The sequence below is a fragment of the Hippopotamus amphibius genome, chromosome 9, assembly GCF_030028045.1.
Source record: "Hippopotamus amphibius kiboko isolate mHipAmp2 chromosome 9, mHipAmp2.hap2, whole genome shotgun sequence".
NCBI lineage: Eukaryota > Metazoa > Chordata > Mammalia > Artiodactyla > Hippopotamidae > Hippopotamus > Hippopotamus amphibius.
Genome location: NC_080194.1, coordinates 35,340,511 through 35,352,308, shown reverse-complemented (window position 1 = coordinate 35,352,308; position 11,798 = coordinate 35,340,511).

Genomic DNA, 11,798 nt, shown 5'->3' with positions numbered 1-11,798 from the left:
GAGAGAATTTAGGAAATACTTTTGCAGTTGACCACAGATAGACCCTGGCTAGACCACAAGAAAAGAGGGCCTTATTAAAAGCATTCTTTTCACCATTTACCAGTGGCCCTTTCACCATTTACCAGTCACTTAGGTCAAAAAACAAAAGGTAAATGCTATTCCCCAGGTCTAGTGCCACCATCAACATGGAGGAAATGATGAAAGCCCTAGATTATAGGGGAAATTCAGCAACGGGTGCCTTTGGGAGAAGAAAGCTGACATTCTGTCCTCATCCCTTCAAAAACATATCCCAAGCAGAAAGAGATCTAGGATCAAAGCTATCTTGAAAGGACTAAAAGGTCTCAGAAGCACTGCTGCCTGCAGGTGTAAAAATAAAATGACAAAAGTATACTGACAGACCAAATTAGTGATCCCTAAACTCCCTTTTAGGTTGGCCCACTACTCTTCCTATTAAGACTCTAGAAAGTCCTTGAGAGGGCACCTCCAGGAGTGTCATTTATGAAAAACCAAGGCAACAGAGAGAACACCTAGTAAGATAATTAGTGGATTTTAGGAGAGGGAAAAAAAACAACAAAGTAGTAAGAAGTACAAGGGATAGATTCACCACCATCTAATCACTGCCACATGAAGAATACAGGTCTTTACCGTGATTTATAGACAAAGGTTAAAAAACTTCACATTTTTAACAAAAATATCCCTACTCCCATCTCCCTGGAAGTTATAACCCTCTACTTTTGTTGTAATTGGGGTTTACCTGTGGGGTTAATTCCCTATTAGATGTAAGCCAATGAGCATCCCTACACTGCAGGCAGCATAAAACTGGGGCAGGAAGAAAAAAAGAAACCTTCTGCCTCAGGAAGCAGAGTTTCATAGCTGGAGTCACAGAGCCCTGGGTTCAAATCCCAGCTCTACTATTTACAAGCTATATGACTCCAGGCAGGTTACTGAAACTCTTTGAGACTCAGCCATCTTGTTTGTATAATAAGATTATTATAAAGAGAAGATGAGATATAAAGTGTCTGAGCACAATATCTGACACACAATAAGTATACAATAAGGGAAAGGTACTGTTAGAAATCATAAACCCTTACCTTCATATTCGTGTGTTCTTCTCTGTTGCCTTTGAAGTAGTCTTTGGTCTTAGATGCAACTTGTCTATCTGGAACCCCAATATCTGGTCTGCATCTGCCTATTGATTTCTATCTACAGGACTCTCTTGTCCCTCACTCTACCAACAATCCCTGCATTTAACTTATTACCTATCCAGACCTATAAACTCTGTGGACTCACCCCTGCTGTGTGAACATCCCTCACCAGCCTCCTCTTCTGCATGTTGCCTTTCATTTCCACTGTGACAAATCTGAAGTCAACTCAGATTGTTTCCATTACTTTGAAGGATGCCTAAAAGGCTTTATTTAACCTACAGTAGCCAGAACCATTAACTTACATATAACTAACATCGTTGTTCAACTGATAAATCACTCTGTACCATGCTTAACTCCCCAAATAACTATATTTGATCCCTCCAAAATATGACTCTCCCCCCCGTTTACAATCACAGAAGTGGCCACAAAATGTTGCTTCTAAATGAATACTCTTGGTTTCTGCATCTTAACTCAATACCTTACTGTGAAAACTAGAAAGCTGAGAAACAAAAGTCTCTAGGCTACTTTTAAAAAATCTTAGACCTATATTGCCTTAAAATTACCAGAGAGTGTCTGTTAGGGCACATTAAATAATTTCACTATTTCATTACTCTCAGGGTATATTCTAAGTCTTTGAATTAAATGAATCAAGAAAAGGAATATGGAGTATTAGTAACCCAAGATTGGTTTAATGTTTAATGTGTGGTTAGTTTAGAGGCAATAAAGAAAGGTCGAGGTCATTAGCCTTTTCTATGTTGGATATCATCTCACAGGACATCATGATTAAATTCTGCAAATACAATCTATTCAGCCAATACTGGGTCTTATAATATTCATATACACTTTTACTACTATAAAGATGATGCCTTGATTATATTTATATTTCAGAAATTACTCTACTGCCCAAGTCTCTTTCACAGCATAATTCTTTAACTTAGTATGCTTGAAATTTTGTACTTCTAAGAACAGAAAGTATATAATATATATAAAACCAGGTGATAGACTGACCTCTAGTGGAAATTAAAGAAATTACTGCACAAGCTTCTTAGAGTTCTAACACAGAGTTAGAGCTATCTAACTTATGACATTATTAAAATGATGTTTGAAACAATGAATAAAATTTACTTGGGATTTCTTAATCAATTCAAGCTAGGCATAACTGAATAGGGGAAAAGCAAAGACTCTGGTTCATAGCTCATCTCTGTTACTTTCTAGCTGTGTAATGTTTGTCTCAGTTTCCTCACCTGTAAAATGGGAAAAATAACATTACCTACCTTATAGGGCTGAGGTGAGGAGTAAATGAGTCAATATGTGAAAAGTATATAGAACACTGTGTTACACAGTTAAGTGATATAAAATTATTAGTCCTTATTATCTGTAGCTATTCTAGAAGGGATTATGGCTGGAGGCAAATCGTAGTATCAGAGGATATGAAGAAAAGTGAAAGAGTCCTGGTAGAAACACATTTCTTTAGGGATTAGGCTATAACACACCACTAGAGCATCAGCTCCGTTTGTCCTTCCATTTGCAGAAATACATGAATGATGCCTGAATATAACAGAACACTGGGAGAACTCAGAAACAAGTGAACTATAGATGGATAACATTTTGTGGGAAATACTGGGAAGTTTTTTTGTTGTCCCAATACAAGCATGATGAAGAACACACCTTGTACTCTGTTAAACCAAAAACACCTGCAGCTCCAGCCCACCTGGATCTTTCAGGCTTTGGACTCCTTTTGTACCTAATGTATATGACATATACAATTAGTACTTTGCTGCACACTAGCCATCAGTCTCAGATTCTCTGAATCACAAATGTAGCACTTTTCTACAATCAACTTATTCATTGATTAGGCTTATATTACAGATCCTAACTTTTTTAGATAATATTCCACTGCATCTAGAATAATATATCTAATTAACAACTAAAAGATGACTTCCTACAAAGTTAATAATATAACTTCTACCTCTTTTTCCAAGGAAAGATCAAATTATTTTCAGCCGAAAATAATGCCCATAAAAGTGAAAAATGATCTATAATTCCCAGGTATTTCTTTACCACAAATAATGGTCATCCAGAGCAAAATGGCTTGTTTTTCTCATTAAATAATATGATCACTCTAATAAAACAAGTATAGTTCTTGGTTATTTCCATCACTGTCCTGAGGTGCCCTAATTCATTTCAGTTAATTCAAATTTTTTATTCTGTGAACACCCCAAACTGAAATTAAAAGTTGCAATTCAGTTATTCAATACAAACACGAACCCATTAAAATGACATAAAAGTTCCTCTATGACCTTATTCATAACATTTCCATGTATTTACTACAAGAGAGTAAAAAGGACCAATTTATGTAATTGGAGTCATAAATTGCAGATAATGTTTTACATATGTAAAACCACAACTCAGAAATAATTGCAAAAATGAATACCACAATATGGTTAGGTAAATTCTAGAAAACATCATACATATTATAATTCTCTCTGTAATTTAAAGTCACTAAGAAATGTAACACTATTAAAGCATATAGTATTTGAAGATAACAGCAAAAAATAGGCTGTTTCAAGTTTTTGGAAAATTCAAGTTTATTTGGAAATATTAAAGCAATAAAGCTACTCCATTACAGTACTTGATATTTCACTAAGCACAGTGCCACAAAAATTGTGTCCCTGAATATGTCCCTAATACCTGTCTAGAATATATAATGTAGCACAAGGAAGATCAATTCTGATACTACAGAGGAAAAAAGCTCATTCTCTTACATATCTTTGGAGACATACTTAATGATGTGCCTGCTGTGTTGTCTTCTTGTTTTTCTTGTACTAAATCAACACTTGTATTTCTTAAAACTGAAACAGTAGCAATTCAGTTCTACCAAAGATGCTGAAATACACAAGGCAACTGTGTACCCAGGCAAAGACCTAAAGAAAAGTATTTATTAGTGTAAGTTTCCTTTCTTCATTGAAATATAAGTTCAAATAGAATAAAGCCAGGCTCTCCTAAGCAGTATTTTCTAGAGCAGGGCCACAGATGACTTCTAAGAAACATCACAAGGCATTGATTTACCAAGGTCTGGTCTGTGATTCTCAACCTTCCTGCACATTTTATAGAAATTGGCAAACTGATTCCAGAATGTATTTGTAAAGACAAAGGTCCCAGAAAAGTCAAAATAATCTAGAAAAAGAAAAAAGCTGGTGTCAAGACTTGATATAAAGCTACAGTAATCGAGACACTGTGGTATTGGGGTAAGGACAGACAAACTGATGGAACAGAACAGAGGTCAACTAATTTTCAACAAGGGTGACAGAGTAACTCAAAGAATTAGAAAAATCTTTCCAACAAATGGTGATGCATATCCATATGGAAAAAAATTTTTAACTTCAATTCCTATCTTCCACAAATACAAACATTAACTTGAAATGGATAATATGCATAAATGCGAAAGTTGAAACTAAAAAGCTTTTAGATGAAAATATAGACTATTTTCATGACTTTCAGATACATTAAAGATTTCTTAGAAAGAATACAGAAAACATTAATAATAAAAGAAAAATTGATAAATTAGACCATCAAAATTAAAAATTTCTGCTCCTCAAAAAACACCAATAAGAAAATGAATAGGCAAGCCATAGACTAGGAGAAAATATTTATAATACATGTATTTAACAAAGGACATACATCCAGAATTATAAAGAGCTCTTACAACTCAATTATAAAAAACATAAATAACCCATCACAAAAATGTACAAAAGAACAAACACCTTACAGAGGATATACAAACAGCCAGTAAGCATATGAAAAAATTCACAAAATCATTAGTCATTAGATGAATGCAAGAGAAAACCACGAGATACTCCTACACACCCTTCTGAAAAGGTAAAATTTGAAAGACTAACAAAACCAAATATTAGGGTGGATGTGGAACAACAACCTTCTCATATTGCTGCTGACAATGTAAAACAGTATAATCACTTTAGGATACAGTTCAACACTTTCTTATAAAGTTAAACATACAACTATCCTATGAACAAGAAATTCCAATTTGGTATATCCTAGGTATATACCAAAGAATAATAAAAACACAGGTCCACAAAAAGTCCTATACAAATATTTCACATCAGCTTTACTTGTAATGGCCAAAGACTGCAAACACCCAAGTGTCCACCAACAGGTGAATGGGTAAATAGACTGTGGTATAGCCATACAATGGAACACTGCCCAGCAATAAGAAGGAATAAATTATTGATATACACAATATGGATGAATATCAAAGTAAATATACTGAGCAAAAGGCAGACAAAAAAAAGTACTGTATGATTCTAATTACAAAAAGTTCTAGAAGATGCAAATTAATCTTTAGTGACAAAAAAAATGATCAGGGGTTGCCTTGAAATGGGGAGCTGGCATAGAGAGGCAGAAAGAAAGTATTAAAAGGGGCATGAGGGAACTTTTGAGGGTGATAGATATGTTTATTATCTTGATTGTGGTGATGGTTTCACAGGTGTACACATATATCAAAATTAATCAAGTTGTACACTTTAAGCATGTACAGTTTACTGTATGTCAGTTATATATCAATAAAGCTGTTAAAAGTATACACACATACACATATACACACACTGGAGATTTCTACTTCCAGTCAGGATGGAATAACAGGTGACATATTTACCTTTCTGCCTTAAACTGCTAGAAAACTGGAGAAAATATGTGATACAGCAGTTTTCAGACATCACACAACAGACCACACAGGGTTCTGTTAGCTGGGAGAAGGAAAACAAACACAGTGAGTTCCACAACTGTACCAGCTTACTGCCTAGAAGTGGTTTCCAGAATGCAGTACAAGGAGGAGGGGGCCCCCACACCGCCCCAGAAACCCAGCAGTCCAAGTTAGTTGTAGGAGGAAACTCACAAAAAGAGAGCCCAAGAGATTTCTAGAAAGGTCCATGTGAGTCTCTGGCTAAGAGCTGACACGCACATGTGTGAGACCAAAACTACCCAACATAGATAAAACTGAAAGACATTATGCTATGTGAAATAAACCAGATACAAAAGGACAAACACTGTACGATGCCACTTACGTGAAATATCTAGAATACGCAAATTCATAGAGACAGAAAGTACATTAGAGGTTAGCAGAAGCTGAGGGAAGAGAGAATGGGAAGTTATTGCTTGATAGTTACAGAGTTCCTTTGGGTGATAAAGTTCTGGAACTACATGGTGGTGACAGTTGCACAATATTGTAAATATAATTAATGCCATTTAATTGTATGCTTAAAATGGAAACTTTTGTGTTATATGTATTTTACCACAATAAAAAATTAATACTTTTAAAACCCTACCCAAGGCTGAGGCGATGGCAGAGGCCGGGGCGGGGCGGGGGGGGGCATTGGTGGGGGGGGAGAGACAGCCTTGAGAAGAAAAAACAGAACAACTCCCAGAGCTCATACAAGATTGAGAGTAGTTCCTGCCCACACCAGCCAGAATGGAGAGACCTCAAAATACATTCAGCAGCAAACAGAAATCTCAGAAGGGCCTTACCTTAGCAATAGAGATCAATTAGTCCCACACTAAAGGCTGCTCTGGACTTTCCTAATTAAGCTTAAAAGCAAGTCTCAAAAAGCTTCAGCAGACTCCAAGCAACTTAACTGCATACCAGAACAAAATGCAACACTGTGTAAAGGAAGTCAACTAAATTCATAAACAACATGAAAGTCACAATGTCTGGCATCCAATTAAAAACTGGCAGGCATGCAAAGATTCAGAAAAATAAGGCCCCAAAATGACAGAGATGATAGAATTAGCAGACAAGAATGTTAAAATGACTATTATAAATATGCTGTACATGTTTAAAAGGATAGAGAAATACATGAACATGATTAACAGAGAAATGGAAGATATTGTTTAAATGATCCAAATGGAATCTCCACAGAGTAAAAACAAAACAAAAGAAAACAAAAACACAAGAAATGAAAAACAGAGTGGACAGAGTTAACAGCAGATTAGATACTTCCAAAGGAGAGATCAGTTAATTTGAAGACAGAGCAAAAGGAACTATCCAAAATGAAGCACAGAGGGGGGCAAAAAAAAAGGCCACAAAAAAAATAGAGTTTCAGTGATCTGTGGGACAATATTAAGCATTTAGTAAACACATAAATGGAGTATCAAAAGGAGAGAAAGGAGGGCAGAAAAATAAAGAAATAATTGCTGAAATTTTTCCAAACATGGTAAAAACTATAAACCCACAGATCCAAGAAATTCAACAAATTCCAAACTGAATGCTGGTTTTTCAAAATAAAACAGATAAAAAGAAAAAAACTTATAAGTTAACTTCATCAAAATTTTTAAAATTTTGCTCTGTGAAAGACCCTGTTAAAGGATTAAAAAGACAAATTACAGACTAGGAGAAACTATTTGCAAATCAAATATCTGACAAGGACTTGTGTCTAGAATACATAAAGAACTCTCAAAACTCAAAAATCTGATTAGAAAATAGGAAGAACACATGAATAGACATTTCACCAAAGAAGATACACAAATGCCAAATAAGAACATGAAAAGATGGTCACCATTATCAGCCATTAGGGAAATACAAATTAAAATCATGAGATATTACCAATCAGAATGGTTAAAATAAAAACTAGTGACAATACCAAATGCTGGTGAGAATGTGGAAAAATTAGATCACTCATACAGTGCTGGTAGAAATGTAAAATGATACAGCCACTCTGGAACATAGCCTGGCAGTTTTTTAAAAAACTAAAAATGGACTTACCATACAACACAGCAATTGTACTCTTGGGCATTTATCCCAAAGAAATGATACCTTATGTTCACCCAGAAACTTGTACATGAATATTCATAGCAGCTTTACCAGTACCAGTCAAAAACTGGAAACCACCCAAATGTCCTTCAATGGGTTAACCATTAACCATCCATTCCAAGGAATACAACTCAGCAATAAAAAGGAAATGAACCTCAAGGGAATTATGCTGAGTGAAAAAAGCCAATCTGAAAATGTAACATACTCTATGATTCTATTTGTATAACATTCTTGACATAACAAAATTATAGAACAAATTAGCTTTTGTCAGGGGTAACAGAGCAGGAGAGGTGGGTATAGCTATCAAGGAGCAGCACAAGGGAGCCTTATGGTGATGGTATAGTTCAGTACCTCGACTGCAGTGACGGTTACACAAAGCTACACATGTGACAAAAAGTTCCACAGAACCACACACACACACACACACACACACACACAATCCCAATAAATGTAGAGAAATTTCCTGGTATTAACACTACACTACAGTTATTAACATTCGAGGAGAACAAGTAAAAAGTGCATAGGAACTCCCTGTACATTTCTTTGCAACTGCCTATAAATCTATTATACAGAAGGGAGATATTACAGAGACTAACTCAATCTAAAGAGTTAGCCAATCAGTAACAAACCAACATTTGCAGATGGTGTTGAAAATGTTTGTAGGGTGGTGTGCCGGGGGCAGCAAGCAGAAACCAGGCATCTGAGATGGAGAGGATGAAAAGAGAGCTCTAAGAGGAGGACTGAAGGGGAGCTAAAAACAAACAGCAGTCCTAATCCTTCTCCTTCTCTCACTATCGGCACTTAACCAACGCCTGGGAAATCACAGTAGTGATCACAATTTGCGTGGACAACAAAAGAACCGTCTGTATTCTGAAGTGATAGCTCTCATTCAAAGCAAGAATTACAGGCAACAATCAAGAACATATGTTCCTACACTTTTAAGCTTTCTTTCTTTTTTTTTTTTTTAGTATTTTCCAAATTACTTGATGTTCATGAAACCATCTAACGTAACAAGAGGAAATAAACCTGGAATCCATTTTCCAATTACAGATAAAACTCTTGTGATACTTACTATGTGATTAAATGTATGCCACAAACGGGTGTTATTTCAACTCCTTGATATGTGAATAAAACAGACATTAACTTTCTCATACTGAATAATAATAGCTAACATTTATTAAACATCTTTTATGTGGCAGGAACTGGCCTAAATAACTTTGGAACACAGTCTCACTTAATTCTTATAACAATTCTATAAAATAACCTCTAAGGTTATCCCCATTTTACAGATTATGAAACCAAGATACAGAGAGGTTAGGTAATTTGCACAAGGCCACACAGCTAATAAATGATAGAGACAGGCTTCAATCCTAGGAAATCTGCTGCTAGACCAAACTCTTATGAGTAATGCTAGAACATGAAGCCAGTGCTAGATGTGCTAGAATTCTATGAATTCACAAAAGATTACTGGATGACTTTAAACAACCCTTAATAGGATATGAAAGAATTGCTTTACCTCCCTAAAATTTAATGTTCCAAACAAATCATTGGTGGACTAAATTATAATAAAATGATTCAAACATTTCAGCAATATATACCAAAACTCAGGCATAGTCAGGGCACCATAAAAAAAAAATTAAAATTTACCATCAAAGTAAAAAACAAAACAAAACAACAACAACAACAAAAGTGGGCTTAGAATATATGTTTTCAGACTCATGAAATGCATTTCATTGAGTAACAGCATTTTATGTATAGGTACCGCTCTGGGCACTGGAAATATGAAGTGAAAAACACAAATAAGGTCTCTACTCTCATGGAGCTTATATTTTAAGAGGGTAAAAAGGGAGAGAAAGACAAATAAACAATAAAATGACAGTAAGAGGACAATGAGATCAAGAGTAACTTGGGGGCTACCTTAGTCTGAATCATCAAAATAGTCTCTTGAAAAGGTAATATTTAAGTGGGAAGCTGAATTAAAAGCATTTTTTAGTGTCAACTACACAGATTTAGTAACTCAGCATTCTAGTATATGAAAACTATAATATATGCCCAGGGAAAGTAATCTACCTAGAAAACATTAAGGTGATTACTTTCTTATCAAAGAGAACCTTAGTTCCTAGGTGGCACAGTGGTTGAGAATCCGCCTGCCAATGCAGGGGACACAGGTTCGATCCCTGCTCCAGGAAGATCCCACATGCCGCGGAGCAACTAAGCCCGTGCACCACAACTATTGAGCCTGCACTTTAGAGCCCGTGAGCCACAACTATTGAGCCCATGTGCTGCAACTACTGAAGCCCACATGCCTAGAGCCCGTGCTCCGCAACAAGAGAAGCCATGGCAGTGAGGAGCCCGCGCACCACAACGAAGAGTAGCCCCCACTCACCGCAACTAAAAAGAAAGCCCACGCACAGCAAAAAAGACCCAACACAGCCAATAAAATAATTAATTAATTAATTAATTTAAAAAAAGAGAGAGAACCTTAGTTAAAAAGAGAGAGAACCTTAGAATATCTAATTATGTAGAAGCAAATATTAAGAATCCTTTGCCCTTTTTCTTGTAGTTGTTCTTATTTTCAGACATCATACATATGAAGGGGGAAAAATAATAAGGGTCTTTGTCATTCTTGAAATGACAACACTATATAGACTAGATTAGTGGTTGCCAGTGGTTGTCAGAGGAGAGAGAGAAGAATTTGTGGCATGAGGGATCCTACACACACACACACACACACACACACACACACACACACACACACACGTGCATGTAAAACTGGTTAAATCTGAACAAGGTACACAGATTGTATTTATGTCAATTTCCCAGTTGTGACATTGTACTATGATTAAATAAGATGTTACCATTGTGAGAAACTGGGTGGAGACTCCAACGGAATCTCTGTATTATTTCTTACAGCTGCATATGACTCTACAATTATCTCAAAATAAAAAGGTTTTTAAAAAATATAAGGTGAATGTCAGATACATATTTAGGAAGCATCAGAATACTGCAAAGAAAAAGCTTTCAACAAATTTCATGCACTAATCCATTGGTCTAACTTAAGAACTAATCCTCAACAAAAACAGTAAAATAGACTTGGAGGCTTATCGACCAAAAATTTAGAAAATATGCATTTTTCATATGAGACATCTGTAATCTCAAATTGTGACCTAAATGTAAATGTACTTTAACCTTCATCATTTTCAAACCAGGACTCAGAAAATAAACTTATACTGCTAAAAGGAAGCAAGTCAAATGCACTATGTAAACATAGGAAACAAGAATTCCAAGGTTCCCATGTGCATTTTGTAATTAAACAATGCTAATAATACATGGGGGGGGCAAACATTTTTTAAACTAAAGAGGCTAATTTAATCTTTTTTTAATTTTATTTATTTATTTATTATTTTTGGGAGGGGTACACCAAGTTCAATCATCTGGTTTTATACACGTATCCCTGTATTCCCTCCCTCCCTCGACTCCCCCCCACCCTCCCCGCCCCAGTCCTCTAAGGCATCTTCCATCCTCGAGTTGGACTCCCTTTGTTATACAACAACTTCCCACTGACTATCTATTTTACAGTTGGTAGTATATACATGTCTGTGCTACTCTCTCGCTTCGTCTCAGCTTCCCCTTCACCCCCCCCCCCAAACCTCGAGTTCGCCAGTCCATTCTCTGCATCTGCGTCCTTGTTCTTGTCACTGAGTTCATCAGTACCATTTTTAGATTCCATATATGTGAGTTAGCATACAATATTTGTCTTTCTCTTTCTGACTTACTTCACTCTGTATGACAGACTCTAGGTCTATCCACCTCATTATACATAGCTCTAT